We start from the raw sequence: 19,848 nt of genomic DNA, 5'->3' as shown, positions 1-19,848 counted from the left end.
CCGACTACAATGACAAACTCTCATTTGCTGCCCTCGCTGATAACACTGCACTGCATTGCATTCACTGTAAGCAAGAGTGAACTGCTATGGTGCTGAATGTTCAATCCCCGAGAGGAATTATTTGAGAGTTTCCAGATGTTTCCTGCTGTCGGAAGCCACAAAGAGGGATATGATGCACAGCTAAAAAAGGCAGTTTTAAGATACAGCGTACATAGTGTATGCAGTTCCATGCTGCTTTACAATTGACAAAGGATAGCCTGCAGGATAGTTGAGTTCTGAGGGATTTTTGTTATATGATGGCTACTACTGTAATGCATTAGGTATGAGGTTCAGATTGAGGTTTTGACTGGGCTCAGATGTTGAGGTTGTTGAAGAAAACAGACAGAGGAAGCCAGACACAGAGAAGAATACTGTATAGACAGAAACAGAAAGAAAAATTGCACAGCGAGACATGGGGAGTGATGCAATTTAGGCAAGCTGAATGTGTGCCTCAGTATAACAATGAATCTTGTTAAGGCCAGAGTTTCCCACAAGTATTCCTAAAAATATTCTATAAATATTACATTACCAGCTTTTCAGACAGACGCACTTGGGATGTTCATCAGGAAAAACTTCGAATAGGTTTAAGGAGAACAGTTTGGATGAAAGTGTAGCCTATATCACAACGTGTGTCTTTGATGGAATTTCTGCTTTAGGGCTGATGAGATGAATGAATAGTTATGTTTGCAGGCATGTCCAGACATAAACCTCAAATGGGGCCCTTTGGCCTATTAGAGAAAAGTATTTTCTGGTCTTTTTTTTCAATAAAAAGATAGATTCCTGTTTATCTGCGCTACCAAACAGATGTTATTATTGAATGAAAGTGGAGGATGTAAGCACAGCTTAAAATAATGCACATACAGTAAATTATTATTTTTTTTTTAATTAACCTTTATTTTTCCAGGAATATACTCATTGAGATTCAAAATCTCTTTTTCAAGAGAGTCCTGGCCAAGAAGGCAGCATAAAAACATAAAAGTTTCACATTAAAAAAATTGCATGCTCACATATTCAAGAGCACGTGGAGTGTTCATTTAAGACAAACATCAGGTATGTGACCAACCAGAGTATAATGATGCTGCTCTGTTTCGTTTTATATTGATATCGATGCCTTTTGGAAGTGCTTGAACTATTTTGCAGCTTGAAATGTGCCAAATAGCTGGTTACGGAGGGCTAGGTAGGAGTTTGGAAGGTTACCAAGTGAGGAGAATGTACGCTTCATGCAACGTTAGTTAACTCTTAATGTGTTTTATCAACCCTCGGGAATGGGTTTGTTTTAAGTACAGGAATTTTGATATCCGTTGGGAGGTCGTCATTCCAGATTTATTTATTTAATTATTTGCAAAAACTGCCTTTGAAGAATTTGAAACCAGGGCTTATGCATCCCTGTATGTACGTACATGTTTGTATGTAGTATGTGCTCATGCATTTCTCAATGTTCTGGGATTCGTTGTGTTTGTGTGACTTTCATTGTGTTTGCTGGGGTTTAAAGAAACTTGTGTGTATTCATGATTTTTATATTCAATGTTACATTATCACCGCCACACCAGCAGGCCTATGTACAATACAATATAGATTCATCATCCTCTATCTCTGCTTTAACAGGATGAGCACTGCCTGCATGTTTGAAGTTGAGAATCTTATCTGGCAAGCCAAGCGGCAGAAATCAGAGGCGGGGAGGAGCTGCATGAAACTGAAGATTTAGAGATTGCCCTCTATCGTCCGACACACATCGCTGCTAAATTATGTGGCCTTGCTTCTGTGAGAATTCAGCCTTTTCAACAACAGAGGGGACTGAGAGGCTTTGAAAATGTATCCACACAGACAATGCTTGCATGGGATTGTCTTATCCTCTCCTTGGAAAGCAAGCTTTGATAATCTTTTTTGCAACATCTAACTTGTGCCTTCCCCCTTGCAACCCCATGTCACTCTTTGTGCCATCTAAGAAAGAGGAAAACTGAACAGAGCCATTCTGGTTTCCATGCTGTGAGAGTTTTGATTTAATCTGGGATGTATCTGTTTCATTCTACATAATCATATCTTTGACAAACAGCTGTGGTCTGCAAATAGCATGCATCCACGCGGCTCCTCCTTAGTGGCTTCGGGGAAATGGGCAGCCCATTATAAGACTGAAATAGGCCTAAAGAATTTTTCGCCTCATCTCCCCAGCCTTACCTCCAGTCAAGTGAAAGAGCTGACAAGGTAGGAAAAAGCTGACACAGAAGTCTAATTCTATAAGGTTGAAAACCTCGTACTCATCAGAGGTGCAATTTCCCTGCCCTGTAATCTTACAGTGGGAAAGGGAGTGGGAAGAAGAGAGTGGGCTAGGCAGCATGCATTTCCACAAATTCAACAAGCAGTTTGGTGATTATTGGTGATTAGGTAAATGTTGTTTTCCATGTAGATTTTTACAGAAAATGAATAGTTAACAAAGGGGGAAATTTGTCATATGCAAGGGTGGATGCCATTTCCTCAGATCTTCCTTCAAACAGCCTCCTGGGATACAATGCCCAAATGAGGCTATTTGACATAGACCCATGATTGGTGAAAAATAATGACAAGCCTGCAGCAGGCACGCTAGATCAGTAGCATGGCAACTAGTTTAATTGAGTCCTTGTCTGATTTTAGCCTAGTTGTCGATCTGCTTGTTCCTCTGTCTAGCATGTTTATCGGTTTATTTATAATCCTTATGTAATTCATTAAATAAAAAAAAAAAATCATTGACTATTTATGGTCTGCATATTTTCAGCAATGCCTACTCAATGTATTTGCATTTAGTATGTTATCAAGGTTAGTGATAGTGTCAGCCATTTCCACGCTGGATTTAAATTGACTTCTTACTCTCTTTAATGGAAGCCCTTTACAAAAAAGGTACATTAATTAACGTTTATGTATGGCTTATTGAATGCTAAATAAGTGGTTAGTTAATGCCTGGTTAATGCTTAAGTAAGCATTAGTTAACTAAGCATAGTTAATAATACATGTTGGTTATTAACTAAGCATTAATGCTTAGTTAATGTTTCATAAGCATTGACTATACCTTAACTAACCCTAATAGCATTAAAGGCCTACTTCACCGGTTTGAATATGAAGGTGTATTGAATTCTGAGATCCTATGTAGTATAAATGTGCGAAAAAAGTTGAAATCGGTTCATCCTAGCCTGAGAAAAGGCAGAAAGAGTGTTTTTTTTAACCCTATATTTCTCTTTCTCGTGACATCACAGAAAGAGAAATATAGGGTTAAAAAAAAACTTACTTTGTAAATATTACTGTGATGTCTTTTACTGTGACATCACAGTAATATTTACAAAGTAAGTTTTTTTTAACCCTACATTTCTCTTTCTGTGATGTCACGAGAAAGAGAAATATAGGGTTAAAAAACACTCTTTCTGCTTTTTCTCAGGCTAGGATGAACCGATTTTAATTTTTTTTGCACATTTATACTACATAGGATCTCAGAATTCAATACACCTTCATATTCAAACCGGTGAAGTAGGCCTTTAAGTAAGCCTGCACTAGCCGTTTATTAGTGTACCCATATTATAAACCTCTTTAGAGCTGTGGTAAGATAATGCTAATGCAAACACCATCTTTCTGCTGCTGGTTCACATTTGTATTCAATGTGGAAAACACAACATGGCTTTCATTGTGTAGCAGCCAGGAAAAAACAATGTATTTGTCACTCCGTTTAGGGCTGACCACAGGCACTCATCAAATATGCATCTGCAAAATACCATCACGGTCATTCTCGTTATTTTTTGACAAAGGATCAGTCTGCTATTATAGCAGGAAGTAATGAAAGAAGAAGGAGCAGCCACTGTGAGCTGTTTGATGTAGAGCTGCAGATGACAGGCTACACGCCTTCTGCTTTTGCAGAAAACTGCTCGTGCTGTGTGCAGCATGAAATCAGATGGCACTTGTAATTATTACTGACTGAAGGCTTTAATAACAAAACATGAATTAGTTTGGCTGAGCTGTAAACATACACACCAGTTGCACTTCTGTTTTATTCCTGACAAGATTGTTTCCCAAGGAGTGTTTGCTGCAGACAGTATTTAACTGCACTTCCTGTGGGAACCACTAAATCATCCAGTAGAAAAATTCTTAAGGATAAAAACAGAACACTTTAAAATACTCATTAACAATTAATAATGCTCATTAGAGTGTATTAATTATTAAAATATGTTTTATTAGAAGGTGGTATCAGAAATGTTTTGTAAAACTGAATCCAGTGATTGTTATTGTAATGATGGCAAATCATTAAGCAATATGGATATATTAAAATGTAGACATCAGATCAAACTGTTTACTTGCGGTCAGTTTAGTGTTGATATTATCAGAAGAGATATCTCTCCCTTTAAACCCATAAAACTATACTTGTTGGTGATTTCCAAAAAGACAAAAAGACAAACAAAAAACATTAGCTTGAAAGATGGAATTAAACCAAAATAAAAAGAATTATAAAAAAATAAAAAAGATGGTGGCAACCTGCATGGTTTTTTTGCTCGTGCTGTGGTTATTTGGTGCCATCCAACTTTGAATACAAAACCACACTGACAGAGTACACCACATGGAACAGAATTAATAAAATAAAAACATCTTGAATATGAATATGAGTTTTTTTCTTCTATTTACCGACAGTGCATGTGTGTCTATCGTTGGCTATATCTCTGCCTGTCTGTTTATCTGTGTGTCTGGCCAACTGTCTATCTCTGTGTTGCCAGTGGACATCGTAATTCAGAGTGAACATGATTTCCAGGGATTTGTTTTGAATTCAGGCCATTGTGATGTTAATGTAAGAGCTTTGTTTAAATGTGTCTGTAATTGCATGACAACGAATAAAAAAAAGGAAAAAAGAGGTACATTCTCAGTTATTCAGAACAATCCGGCATTTGTCACGTCTCAAAAAATACAAGTGTTCACTCTGTCCGCACTGATAAGGCACACACTACTTTCTCATGCACTCTGCTGTCTCATGTAGGCTTTTAATGGACAAAGAGAAGAATGCATTGTCTTCTACAGTGTACTAATCTGTTAGGTCTGTAAAAACCCTACTTTTGTTTACCATTGTATGTGATTCTATTATGTTCTCTGGGGCTGAACATTTCCTGCGCTTCCGTTTAACATTGTGTTTCCAAATTGCAGATGGTTTGCTAGCAGCGATAAGAAACAGACGTTTAGCAGATATATGAATAAATAAAAAATTGTGATTGTGTGTAAAATGTAATATTCACATACTGCCAAGCTGCCACAAAAGAACACCTCTGTGTTTTACTCTCTCTATCTCTGTCTGCATGTGTGTAGGGGGGTTGACTAGAGTGTGATTTTGTTCATCTTGAAGCATTTCACCTAAATATGTTTGAATGAAAAATGTGTCTTTGATGGTAATTTAATTTATCTATTAGTGCATAATGTGTATTATTGAATGTGTTTATTAATCAGAGTCAGAGGAAGAGTGAGAGTGAGGGTGAGAGGGGGAATCCACAGAGGAGAAGAAGGAGGTAGAGGTAGAGGCAGAGGGAGAGGCCCAGCCAGAGGTAGAGGAACACCTGAAGCAGGCGGAGAACGTGGACGAAGAAGAGGACCAAATTTATCTAATGAAATTCTTGCAACACTTGTGGACCCCACGCCGCTGTGCAAGGGTTGATAAGACATTCAAGAAGGTTCTTCCAATGTTGTTTTGCCAACGAGGACATCGCCTGGATTATTTGGCCAGATCCAGCTAGATCCAGCCAGATCCAGCTAGGAGAAGAGATAATGTCTAGTATTTTCTATAGGCCTACTGTATTTTCAGTTTTCTTTATTGTTTCATTTTTAACCTGTACTGGATACAGTATTTTATGTGTGTTGTTGTTTGCTGGGATAACAGTGTTATGCACGCTACTGCAGACATGTTTTGTTGTGATACTCCATGTTGACTGATTTTGCTATAGGGAGAGAAATAAATTATATTTTCCTCAGTCTGCAGCTTTTGGCAATTATTTATTAGATAACTCAAGGATGAATTTTGTGTGTAGATGTGTGTGAGGGTATGTGTGTCATCAGGCAGCGCCCTTGCTTGCAAGCTGGCTGAAAAATGCAGCGCATGCAAAACTGAAATGGCAGGTGTCGGCAAGAACAGGTGAAAATCACACACTGGGTGATTCATGGTGTGTGTGTGTGTGTGTGTGTGTGTGTGTGTGTGTGTGTGTGTGTGTGTGTGTGTGTGTGTGTGTGTGTGTGTGTGTGTGTGTGTGTTTGAGAGAGCTAGACAGAGAGAGCATGAAACTTGCTGTAAATGCTAGTTTAGATTAGATTATTTTCTAAAGGCAGCTGTGGTTCAGAAGGTAGAGCTGGTGTCCACAGATCTCGGGGTTGACTGTTCGATTCTCACCTCATGCCCCAGGCGGGACGCAGTATCCCAAATTGCTCCGGATGGTTGGCCAGCATATGTGAATGAGAGGTAACAATTGTTAAGCTCTTTGACCCAGATACATTGGATAAAAACGCTATATAAATGCAGTCCATTTACCAGTAAAATTTGCAAATGACTGTGCTAAAATATTCCATCTAATACAATTGACCCCATTTAGAAGGGCAGTGATGGGACAAAAGTGGAGAGTGAGACAGGCAGTTCAAATATGCATCAGATGCAGTTTATGCATGACTTCATGAATGGGTATGTGCAAGAGAGAGACAGACATAGAGTAATGAAGAGAAAGCGTTTGTACAGTATGCCTGGGTTAATTGCTGAGTGACCATGCTGAGAGCAGTGACTTCTGACCTGTCAAGGGTCAGGCACAGCCTTTTTTGATTGGCTTGCAGAGGAGAAAATGTATGATTACTCTGAATACCCTTGCTGATAACCTTCACATGCAAAGCAACACAATTGTGGTGTGCACGTATAGACACAGGCACAAACACACACAGTCCAGTTCGGGACTGAAATCACGAAACATGACTAAATACATTTGAAAAATTCCCAGATATTTATTTATTTATTTTGTATAATATTATATTATTTAACCTCATATGCTTTTCTTTTTATGAATGATTTTTGGCGTTTTTTTCATTTTATTTGAACAAACTTTATCTGTTAAACAAAAGCATACGTGTGTGAGTTTCTCCATGGCTCTCCATGAGTGGCTTCGACGATGTGCTAGTTTGTATGTGTGCTTGTGTACGTGCGTGTGAGTTCGAGGACACTAATCCCTCTGGCTTTGTCCAGGTCACGTATCCTGTCAGGTAGCCGTGGAGATTCACAGAAAGAGCCAATGGAACTTCTTTGTGTCAGCAGAAGAGCATAATTAGTCCCTGACTGCCTGAGCTATAGATTGACATTTAAGTGTCATTCTTACTCCTCAGTATTGTGTGTGTGTGTGTGTGTGTGTGTGTGTGTGTGTGTGTGTGTGTGTGTGTGTGTGTGTGTGTGTGTGTGTGTGTGTGTGTGTGTGTGTGTGTGTGTGTGTGTGTGTGTGTGTGTGTGTGTGTGTGTGTTTGTGTGTTTGTGTGTGTGTGTATGTGTTTTGCTTGTGCCAGGAAACTATCAGTTATTTTGTTTTTTCACACACTACATACACACATGTACACACACACATTGTCAAATAGCCACAGGGTGTGATTTTCCCTCTCTATGTCATGTCCAAAGCTGGCCATAATCTTACTTGACAAGTTATGACAGAAGCAATGACATGATATCATCTCATCATGGCTGACAGGCCCCTAACAGAGACAGCCTGACTGCACCCAATACTAAATGAATGATGAGCTATAGAGTTTGCACTGCATTCACCGGCATCATATTGTTATGTATTGTATAGTGCGTGGTAATGCACTCTGCCTCCTGGAAGATCGTTTTGTATTGTGTTGTGTTCCTTTGTGTCCTGAGGCCAATTTATCCGAGTGCAGCTGACATGTCACGATGACCTGAGCACTGTCTGTAAATGTTAATGTAAGAGACACTCAGTGTTCTTTTTATGTACATGTGCATGCTATCCCTTATAATGCTATATTGTGTGTGTGTGTGTGTGTGTGTGTGTGTGTGTGTGTGTGTGTGTGTGTGTGTGTGTGTGTGTGTGTGTGTGTGTGTGTGTGTGTGTGTGTGTGTGTGTGTGTGTGTGTGTGTGTGTGTGTGTGTGTGTGTGTGTGTGTGTGTGTGTGTGTGTGTGTGTGTGTGTGTGTGTGTGTGTGTGTGTGTGTGTGTGTGTGTGTGTGTGTGTGTGTGTAGCTCTGTCAGTGTTAATGCCATGGAGTAATGTGCGAAAGCTGTCAGAGAACATCAGGTTCTTAAAATAGGCACTCCCCTTGGGAGGGAAAGGAGAGGAGAGACAGACAGACAGACAGAGAGAAAGAGAGAGGGAGAGATAGAGAGAGAAAGAGAGAGAGAGAGAGGGAGAGGGAGAGAGTTGTAGAGCAAGTATTCACATTTGCAAGACAAAAAGCCCAGATTCTAGGACAGTCACAATGATTAATTATAGATTAGAGATAACAGTAAATAAGCAAGCACATATGTGAACACAATCACACATTTTCTCCAACACACACAGTGAGAAAATGTCATGCAAACCGATATACTCACGCATCAACAAACATAATTCCTTGTGGAGTTTTTGAAAAGCCTATTGTCGGGGTACGCTGGAGCAAAACATATCACAGCTTTTTCTTCTGATAATAAAGTCCTCCATATATAAGGTTACAATGTATTACAGTTTGAATTGAGTTTTATTATTTAAACATTTAAATAAAAAGCTTGACATTGGAATAGAAAAGTAAAGTGCAAAAGAAGAAACAGGCCCAGTAGGGCTGATACAATAGGTCTATCTTACAGGAAAGGATTTTAAACAACTTTCACAGTGTCAAAGATGTACAAGGTTCTAACATAAAACTAATTTTACGTCAGAGATTCAAGTGTTTTCAGACCTTAGGACTTAGTAGAGAAATCATTTTAACGAAATGAACATATCTATACCACTATACCACTATATCTCTCTGAAAACTTACTTCTGTAAGATATGTGGGAGGATGAAGATTAAATGCCTGCAGGGATGAGAGGGAGAGAATCTGTTAAAAAAATTAGACTTGAAAGATCAAGAAAGATTTCCCTCTATGATTTGTTACCTGCACATTTGGCCAACATTAATATGTGAAAGGAATATAATGAATAATGATGAGATGTGAAAGTTAAAGTTTCTCAAATGCAGAAGCTGATGGGGTGCAAGGAGGACTGGAAAAGGTTTGCAATTCAAAGAAAATAGAATTTACCCAATGATGTAGGTAGTGTTTAATGTTTTGAAAATTGCTAGAGTTGTGTAATGCATCACAGCATTAAACGTGCATTACGTTCCCATCTCACTGTGGAAAATGCTGGCACATCGAGAATGATGTAGTAGAGGCTATTTGTATGCAGAGATAATCAGTTTATTACACCAGAAAAAATGTGACAAAATATGATAAAAGGTGAATGTTCCAGTCATAGGGCCTTCAACAGCACAACTCAGGCTTTTAGACGTTCTCGTTGTGGATATGAATTGCAGATTTTTCCAAATGTAAGTGCCCATAAATTGCAATAATCAGCACTGAAAAAGTGACTTTGATAAAAAAATTCAAATAAAAAGTTGCACGTGTCTGCCTATTGAGTGTTTTATTACAAAAAAAGGAAAAAGAGAACATCCTTCCTAAAATTGTAGGAAAAATACATGCAAAAAAATGAAAACACAGTGGCTTGGTTTGCAAAATGGTTAGCAGGGATGAAAAGGACACGTGATTTGTAATAAAAGAATAAAATAAAAAACTCTGGTGTGGTCCTTGATTTGCTTCAACATACAGTATAGGCCAGCTCTACAGGGGCTCAGTGAATAAGCTGCAGTGGCTCATGGGTCAAGGTAAATACTAAGCCATTGAGAATGATTCATGCTCTCTTGACACATTTCATAAAGCTTTCCCTCAATGTATCCTTGCAAAAGACATTTGGTTGTCTATAGATTGTATTTCAAAGTTGCTTTCAACATTCTTTTTATGATTCCTCTGGTGTTTCTCCCATGCGGCCATTTTCCTTTATTCTCACAACCGACTAATACAGTACCTTCCCTTGGGAAAAAAATTAAAACTTTAAGGTCATGCTATGTTCTCCCTCTGTCCCACAGCAGGTATATAGTATGCAAAAGGGTGGGTATAGGGGAAAGTGGTGGGGAGACAAGAGTTTAAGAGACCCCCTTCTCTCTTAAAGAAAGATGAAATCATCCGTAGCGATATAAGGCAAGGGTAAGAAATACAGATTATGTGCATGTGCATGAGATAGAGAGAAAGAGAGAGAGAGAGAGAGAGAGAGAGAGAGAGAGAGAGAGAGAGAAAGAGAGAGAGAGAGAGAGAGAGAGAGAATGAAGGAATTCAATCATGCACTTCCGCCCCTGCTATCTCTGCTTTTCCATACAGGAGTGGTGGATAATTAAAAGATAGAGCGATAGCACGGGAGAGCAAGAGGGCCACTGTGACCTCATCCTCGTTCTCCACACTCTGACATTATTAAGACATGGGACTTCATGAAATCATTCAGCTCCTTCTCCACCATAATCCATTCTGTCAAAAAAAAAACATTTTTCAGACGTAATGACTTTTGTGAAACAACACAGAAAATAGGACTTAAAGACACAGGATATGTTGTGGGTGCAATCATGGGAGCCATATTTGTTTCAGGCTGGTTCACTGTATTTTAGTAATAATGTTAGTATAATGTTTTTTTTTTATTCGTACTGCCATAATCATGACTACTATAATTTGCCTTTTCTCTCACTTTCAAGCAGAGACTTTGCCTGTGTGCATGTTACCCTTGGATAGAAGTGTGAAAATAATGTTCTAGGGTATAAAACATTTTTGAAACCCCGTTTAGGGTATTAAACCACTGGGTTGTTATGACTCTCAATAGCGCTGTTATATTCTATTGAAGTATTTTTTTCAGGTGAGCTTTTACTTTTAGATGTTTCATTAAAGTCTCTGTCTCTTTTGTGTTTGGGCTTCTGCAGTCCAAGGAGCTTTTTATGGTAGTGTGACTTTTTTGTATTGACAAAAGTTCCACTGACATTAAGCTGTAGGCATTCCATGTTTGTTTCTTTTAATCACTGTGATCGTCACCTTTTCCTTCACCATTTAAAAAAAAATGGGGAGTCTCCATATGCTGACATATAGGGTGTGTATGTTACAACTGAAAGCCGGTACAGCTGCTAAACGGAATATGGCGTGATATTTCAAATGTACCTGTTCACACACAAAAAACTCAAGTTAGCTTTTTTACCAATTGATCGATTACTCACGCCCATCCCTACTAAGGGGTTGCTAGGTGGGCTGACAGAAGTATTTGGTGGGCAGAGACACCAAGATGCTCAAGCAGCATTTTTTTGCCATTGCAAGATCTATTCGACTGCTTTTTGGCACATTTACTGTAATGTAAACTTTTAGACACATCAATGCTGTAGTGATGAGCTTTTGCGAACAGCATTTACTGACAGAAAGAACAGGTTAACGTGTGAAAAAAGTTGCCGAGTAACGTTCTTAACCTGCAGGTACTTGGTGCCCCATGCGCTCTGCGTACCCTGCATATAGAGAGCGGCGGCCCTGTTCTCTTTGTTCATACCTATTAAAAGCCCCTGATCACCGCCTATGACCGCCTCTCTAAGGCAGATCAATTTTGTCTGAAACTCAGCTCTCCCCATGTATTTCTGTGTACCTTCATAGCTCCACTTCACCATCCTGTCATCCTGCCACCATCTCCAGTGTAACCCTGTTGTAATCCCTTTCTTTCTCTCAGACTCTCATTCGCTCACTCCACTTATTTTTCCCTCGCTTTCTCTCTCTTTCAGAGTATTGCCTCTGCTCGCCTTAGGGGTATGCATGCATCGGTGTGTGTGTATGTGTGTTTAAGAGAGAGAGAGAGAGAGAGAGAGAGAGAGAGAGAGAGAGAAAGAGAAAGCCCTGCTAGAGATTTTTTTAAATCCCAGGTAAGAGCAGAGCTTTTCGGCAGGAGAATTTCATTTCAACACCTCTCATCTAGCACATAAAGCAGGAGGAAGGGAGTCTCCCAGTTATGAATCCAATAACCATGTGTATTTCAGTGTGTGTGTGTGTGTGTGTGTGTGTGTGTGTGTGTGTGTGTGTGTGTGTGTGTGTGTGTGTGTGTGTGTGTGTGTGTGTGTGTGTGTGTGTGTGTGTGTGTGTGTGTGTGTGTGTGTGTGTGTGTGTGTGTGTGTGTGTGTGTGTGTGTGTGTGTGTCTGTGTGTCTGTGTGTCTGTGTGTCTGTGTGTCTGTGTGTCTGTGTCTCTGTGTGCTAGATCCTGTTTATAGGATCATGGATTACTCCCATAAACTGTAACTGAAGAAGGTCAAAGATAAAAAGAAAGAAAGACAGAGACATGTTTTGAGAGAAAAAGAGAGGTGTGTGTGTTTGTGTGTGTGTGTGTGTGTGTGTGTGTGTGTGTGTGTGTGTGTGTGTGTGTGTGTGTGTGTGTGTGTGTGTGTGTGTGTGTGTGTGTGTGTGTGTGTGTGTGTGTGTGACGATCGCCTGAGCATATACTCACTATCTTTATGTCAATAGGCCTGTATTGACAAGTAAGCAAGCGTTCCCCTGCACATGCAATTTTTGCATACACACAGACACACACACACACACACACACACACACACACACACACACACACACACACACACACACATATGAATGCTGTGGCTGAGTGGGAAGGAGTGTATTGAGTTAGAGAGCTGAGGTCAGCTCTGAATCATTACAGGTCACCATGGCCGGCTTGGCTACCAGATTAGATTAAAGGTCTACCTGATAGACTCAGCTGAGCACATTAAAACACACACGCTTGCACTCTGGCATGCACACACACACTTGCACACACACTTGCATGGAATCAACACTAAAGTGGAAACCCCAGAACATTAATCACAGTGAGCCTGGATGTAATGTGCTGTGATGTAGCTTTGGTTTCTTGTACAGAAAAGTGTGGCAACTCCCTGACCCCTAAACAGTAAACAGCTATAAAGCAGCAGATAAAAGCAGCCCCCAGTGGAGCAGTCTGTTGGGAAAGCAGCCTATTAGGGAAGTTGAAGAGACTGATTAGATTAAGGCAGCCCCGAGTCGGGTCACTGTATACTGGTCCTCTGGCTCCAAAAGGCTTTCACCACCAGGATGACACACATAAGAGCTGCAGCCATGGATGCTTTGCTTGGGCTTAATTCTCTGGGAATAATGTGTGACTCCTTTGTTGAGATTAAAAGGTGTTTGTCTGTTTGCGTGTGTGCAGTTGGATGGAAGAGAGAGGGGCGGAATGAATAGCAGAACAGCTGCTGTTTATCTGCACGGGGTATCTCCGCTTTGGAGCGCAAAGAACAACACTATAAAGCTCCCTCGGCGGGCTGTACGTCACGGCGAGCAAAAGGCGGGCCCTATATCCTGCTCTCTGCGTCGAATGCAATTCACTGTCTATTTAGAAAGAACAATGTATTGGAGTGAACGATGGGAGATCTCTCTTTCCCCTTTGTCCCCCCCCCCATCCGGCTCCTGCCTCTTTCTGCCCCCGCTGCGTGCCTATCTCTCTGTGTAAGGTGATGCATGTCTGACCTTCAGTGGTGAATTTGTCATTTGCTGCCAAATGGATCTTTAACCGCGTCCATGATTCACATGACCTCACTTCCTCTGACCCTGCTATGCCCTGCCTCGTGTGGCTGGCAGCCAAAGAGCAGAGAGGGGCACCGAGCCAGGCCAGATAAGGGCTTCTCCAAATCAGCTTGGGCCACACTTAGATAGCTCTCTTCACATCCTCTCTTTTCCCCTCCTCTCCAAGTCACTCTGGATGAGAGGATGAGATGACGCTTGAGTGTGCTCCCATGTTTGACTAGAATTGGCTGGGCACCATGGGTTTCCCTTTGTTTGTTTTTTGACGAACCAAACAACCCATCATTGAACTGTTCTGTATCTATATATACATTTTTTTACTGTCTTTTTATTTTCTTGTATTCCTGTAATTGTTTTACACTGTGGTGTGGTGTGGTTGTTTTTTTTTTCTCCGTTCACAATATTGATTTTTGAAGCTGACGATGTGATATACTGTAGATAGGCCTATCACATACATAAATATAACAATATATTGCCATATCAATTTTTTAGCACAGTCACAATATATTTTATTTACACAGAACCAATGATATTCCATTGATAAGCTAAGTGCAATTTCATACAACTTTCTACGGTCACAAACAAGAGAAACACATTCATATGCTCCCTTGCACCAAGACGCAGTGATATCTTTTGGTCCGGTGAATATCTTTTTTTACCGTAAAAAGGCTTCATCATGCCAAACAATTGTGGGGTTGATAAAGGTTGATAAAGGTTTGGTGGCACAGATGCAGTCGCTTACAAACAAAAACAACAAAAAGAGAAAAAATGCAGGGAACTTAGGGACGCCTACCCACGCACACATTTTAGAATGATGTCATTCATTGTGGGCAGGGTGTTGTGTTTTCCAATATTGGTGCTAAATCTGAGGGCCGTTACTTTCATCTGCAGCACAATATATGCTGATTAGCTTCCAGGGTGCAAGCCAAGGGAGAGGAGAGGCCTGCATGGGGAAGAGAGGGCAAAAGAAAAGGAAAGAGAAGCGGAAGAGGATTTTGAGATACGTGAAATGAATTCCTATTGCAATGCATTATACTACTAGAATACTAGAATCTCTACCCCTAATGTGGTAGAGGGAGTATGAGAAAATGCATGCAAATACAGATACACCCACACACACACACACACACACACACACACACACACACACACACACACATATAAACTAAGAGAGTAGCATACACAGACTTGTAAACACACACTTTCCCGGCAGACATGTGAGTGAGAATTGCAGTCTCATTACTGTAAATAGTGTTAGCGTGGTGTTGCACCTCAATGATCCATATCTTTCCCCTTGCCTACCATTTGGCTTTAACCACAGAGGCTGCTGCAGGGTTCATGTCAGGACAGAGCACGGCTCATACAATCTCCATATATCAAAGGCATTTCAGACCACTTTACCAGAGGGTGACTAATTGACCATCGGCACAGACATCAAGCCCACATCCACAGCCAGGTGTCCGCTCCGACAGGCCCGAGTCTGGCCCTGGTCCCATTCTTTACTCTCACCGCTCCTCTCTGCTTTATGCTGAACAGATTCATATTCAAAGCTGAGGCCATACACCCCCACCCCCATTCTTCTGTGTCCTGACTTAATGGATCCTTCTGACAAGATTTGACCGGCTTCTTATTTCCTATTTCCTTCTCCCTATGAAGTGAGCCGGCACTTACACTGCTCAACCGTGAAACCATAACTAAATATAAATCATCCTTTCTCTTAGTCTGTCATTCTGATAGCCCTTCCACACTCTCTCATTTGTTCTCTTTTATTTTTTTCCTTCAACCCTTCTCTGTCTCTCTCTCTGTCTCTCTCTCTCTCTCTCTCTCTCTCTCTCTCTCTCTCTCTCTCTCTCTCTCTCTCTCTCTCTCTCTCTCTCTCATATTCTCTCTTTCATGCTCTGCACCTTACACAAACACAACTCTAATAAATTGTGGTACTGGTAATTACATAGAACCCACCGGTAAATCTCACTTCCATTTACATTTAGATTACAGAATATTTCATTCCTATCAATCTGCAGGGCAAGACCAGTATGTGGATGGCTTCACCCATATGCAGACACAACTGTTCATGGCATTTTATATTTTCAGGGCGCATGTACGAGCACACAGGGGATCATACACTGCATGGGGTGAGCACGCATATGCTCACACTCGAAAAACACACAAACACAAGCTGTGTAAGCGCATGGGAGAGCACACGTGCGTCGTGTTCAGGTGAGAAGGAATTTCCCCACACATGGCATGCACGTACAAACACACTGAGCAATAAATGTCACACATGGACAATCGCACGAATAAGGGCGATAAATTCTAATTTCACTGCCCACATCTGTCTGTGTGCAGCAGACATATGTGCACACACAAACACAGTCACAAACAGTCACACACACACACACAGCCGCTCGTAGCTGATGGTATTTTAAAGTCAAATGATAGCTCAGGCATGTTGTGTTCATAAATTGAATGCTGTCTTGAAAATAAGCCACAATTTGCCTCGAACTGTACAATATTTTTGTAAGTATATTTATCTGCCTGCCCGCAATCCCAACATAATATTGTCACACATGATGTCACATGGTGAGTATCAAATACATATACACACACACACACACACACACACACACACACACACACACACACACACACACACACACACACATCCACTTCTGGATCAGATCATAATACATTTAGATGCAATCTCATCTGCTGCACATAAAAGACAGCAATATGTGCCCAAATCCTAACTGTACTATTTTAACGTTGTATAAGGAGAGAGCAGAGGGGGGAAAGAGCCACAGGCAGCAACTGGGGAAAACAGATACCAACAAGATTTTGCCTTCTCTCTCTTCTTTCTCATTCTCTTTTTCTTATTCTGTCTGACTCTCTCTCTCTCTCTCTCTCTCTCTCTTTCCCACCCGCTGCCCGCCTCTCAGTATGACTGCATCATTTCCAACAGTAATGAGTGCACCAGGAGCAGAGGAGATAGCAAGGGAGAGGGGAGGTACTTCAGGGAATTAGAGTGTTTAAAATATACACAACGGTTTTCCTCTTGTGGATGATCAATGCAAATAGTCCCACCCAGCCCCTCCCACATGCACACAAACACCCAGTATAACCTGAATGTACCCAATCACACGGCTGCATACATACTGTGTGCTGTCTGATCCTCTGACATTATAGGAACATTGTTAACAAACAACGGAGAAGCTCCTTTTTTCAATCAGTATGGAGTAAACTCAAGTGCTTGGGCCATTGTTTTTTTGCTATACCCGATTGTTCAAGATACACTCATTACTGCTGCCGCTCGCTCTCAGTGGCACTCCAGGACACAGAAAATGCATTACCTGGCATCGCTTAAGTGTATAAGACATTAACTAAAGCTTTTACCACAAGATTGTATGGAGGTAATTTCCTGCGTAAAATTGGTTTTCCTTTTTCTTATGTGAGGGAAGTGTATTCCCAGGCGGTAAAGTGTCTGAGAAAAGGCAGAAAAAGGCAATGTTTCCATCACCGTGCAAGTGTCCTTGGGTGTTCATATACTGTAGGTATGTGTAGGTGTGCGGGTGTGGTCATCATGAGTGCGCTGTTGTTTTTCTCAAGACAGAAAACTGGGGAGGCAGTTGTGCTGATATGATCTGCTGAGGTGCCTTCAGTGGTTGCAGGAGGAAATTTGAGACAGAGCAGTGGGAAACCAAACAAACTGATAATGCTGGCCATTGGGACAGATCAACATCAGTACACTGTAAACAGCCACACACTTACATGCACGCACAAACATGCACTGTGGAGTGGACCCCTCAGGGTTACGATGAACTGGCAAAAAGATTCCTGGACAGCTTAGCAGAAAGCAGCAAATCACTAGATAGTGAAGGGTTGAAATGTGAGAAGAAAACTGCTGCAGTCATGTATACAGAGTATAGAAAATCAGCCATTAAAATCTCTAATGATTATGTAGAATGTAAACTCCCCTAAAAGGTTCCTTAAAACCCAGAGATTCATGAAGAAATACAACTGTGGCTAAAGTCCTGTTCCTAGGCATGACAACATATGACTACAAAACATATTATACATTTTGAAAATACATTGTCTTACAAACTTCACATTTTAAATAAAAAAAGGGAAACACAACATTGAATGATTAAATGATATAACTTTGAGGTCACTAAGTTGTGGTAAGGAGATAGAATATTGTAACTTCATATCTGAAAGGTGTCCATGAGTTTCTGTATGATTAGCACTTAAACAGGAGCTCTAGGCTAGCAGCATGCCTCGAAAGGAATCAGGAAGACTTCATTTCATGTTTCACTTTAGCAGTATTTTAAAAAAGATGTTCTATAAAGAAATCCAAGGTGAGATCTCTATCTATTTAAATAACTCGTTTCCTCTCCTTTAATTGAGTTGACTCAGCCCCTGGGATGAGTCAGACAAAAAAAAACGGGGGTGGGTCGTTGAGGTCACTTCAGAAGTACCCAAATAAAATGTCAACTCTAGGAATCTGGAAGAACAGACACATACAGACACAAGAACAAACGCTGCATGTTGTATTCACGTGCACTCCCTGACACATGTTTTAAAATTGTTTCTCTCTATCTCAAGACATTACGCACGGATATAGTACAAAGCACACTCCACACCGACCATTGAAGCAGAGGGGAAATGTGTGTGTGTGTGTGTGTGTGTGTGCGTGCGTGCGTGTGTGCGTACGTGTGTGTGTGTGTGTGTGTGTGTGTGTGTCTGTGTGTGTGTGCCTGTTGTTTTTCATAGAAGAGGGCATAGATCCTGAATAGGCCCATACTCTATGATGAGTACATAGACTGGCAGATCCATGCTTCATTCTTTCTGTCTTCACTGTAACCGAGAGCTGCGAAAGTCCCTGAGGAACAAACCTCTCATGTATACGAGAGCATGCGGATAAAAACAGTACCATCACACACACTCCCTCAGTCGGAATAGATCAAAAACAAAAAGCAACGTAGCTTTGAATTACGTGGCTCCAAGGGCCAATTCATGTAGGCATCTACAAAGTAGGGCCGTGGTTTGAGAGGGCTTTGGCAGGGGCAGTTGGCTTCTAGGGACTGGACAGAAATCATAGGATAATGCAGGGGTAAGGAGAGCATGTGTAGCTGGCAGAGGAGCAACAGTTTGGCAAAAAGAGTAGAAAAATGTGTTTGCAAAAGCTGCAAAAGTACAAAGATATAGGGCATGTTTGTACTACAGTGATTGGAAGTGCAATTGCCTAAGAAGCAGCAGTAGAGAGTCTAGACCAAAACGTTTTCCTTTTACAAGGTGTCCTTCAGGTGTTTGTTGAATAAAAGATGTGATAAAGAAAGTCTTGTTAGTGTTTCTTCTAACAAGACTTCAAAACAACAGCAGCACTTTCTTTTTGATTTAGTCACTACATGGATGCAGCAACTGATAGCTGCCGGCACTAAATCCAAAGGACTGTTGACGTGGGGAGGATAAGTATCCTGTCGGAGTCAGACATTCGGAGACAGACTTCCTTACCTAAAATGAAGCCTGAATTTGATAGCAAAACAAAAGTTGTGCTAAACTAAATGGCATCATCCATCTTTGTGTTGGCAAGCATCCATCAAATGAAAATGAGGAGAAGGTATTTCTTCGCGCCACACTGTGACTTATTTTCCCTCTGTGTCCTTCTTCCACCTCATGTTAACCTCGAAAACCCAAAGCTGCCTGCCTGTCTGTCTGTATCTTACAGTGTTGACGGCAGTACCCTAATCCCAGGCTGAATTTCCATGACGCGCCGTGCAGTGCAGTGCAGTGCTGTGCTGGGTGCTCGCAGTTTAATAGTTTCAGCACCGCCTTTGGTGGACAGCGCCATACCAGCTGCAGCCAGTTTTGACGGGCCGAGGCGGAGAAAGACCCTTTAAATCTGTAATCAAATCATTACACCTGAGGTTGCAACCTGACCTGGAAACCCAGTCTTGAAAGCATGGCGATTTTTATTTTTATTTTTTTCAACGACCCTCAAAGGGAAAATACAGAGGGAGGGACAGGGGTGACGTTGGATCAAAAGCCCCGAGGGAGAAGGGGAAAGATAGATTGACATTTAGACATTCAGTCAGTGCCTCGTTTGCAAATATCTAAAACGCTATTATAAGGCACATCGATAAACACATACTGCAAATAAAGTTGGCCCC

Source organism: Ammodytes marinus (assembly GCF_949987685.1).
Source record: "Ammodytes marinus genome assembly, chromosome: 13".
Taxonomy (NCBI): Eukaryota; Metazoa; Chordata; class Actinopteri; order Uranoscopiformes; family Ammodytidae; genus Ammodytes; species Ammodytes marinus.
The sequence above is the reverse complement of the archived record's forward strand: the minus strand, read 5'-3'. Positions refer to the sequence as shown.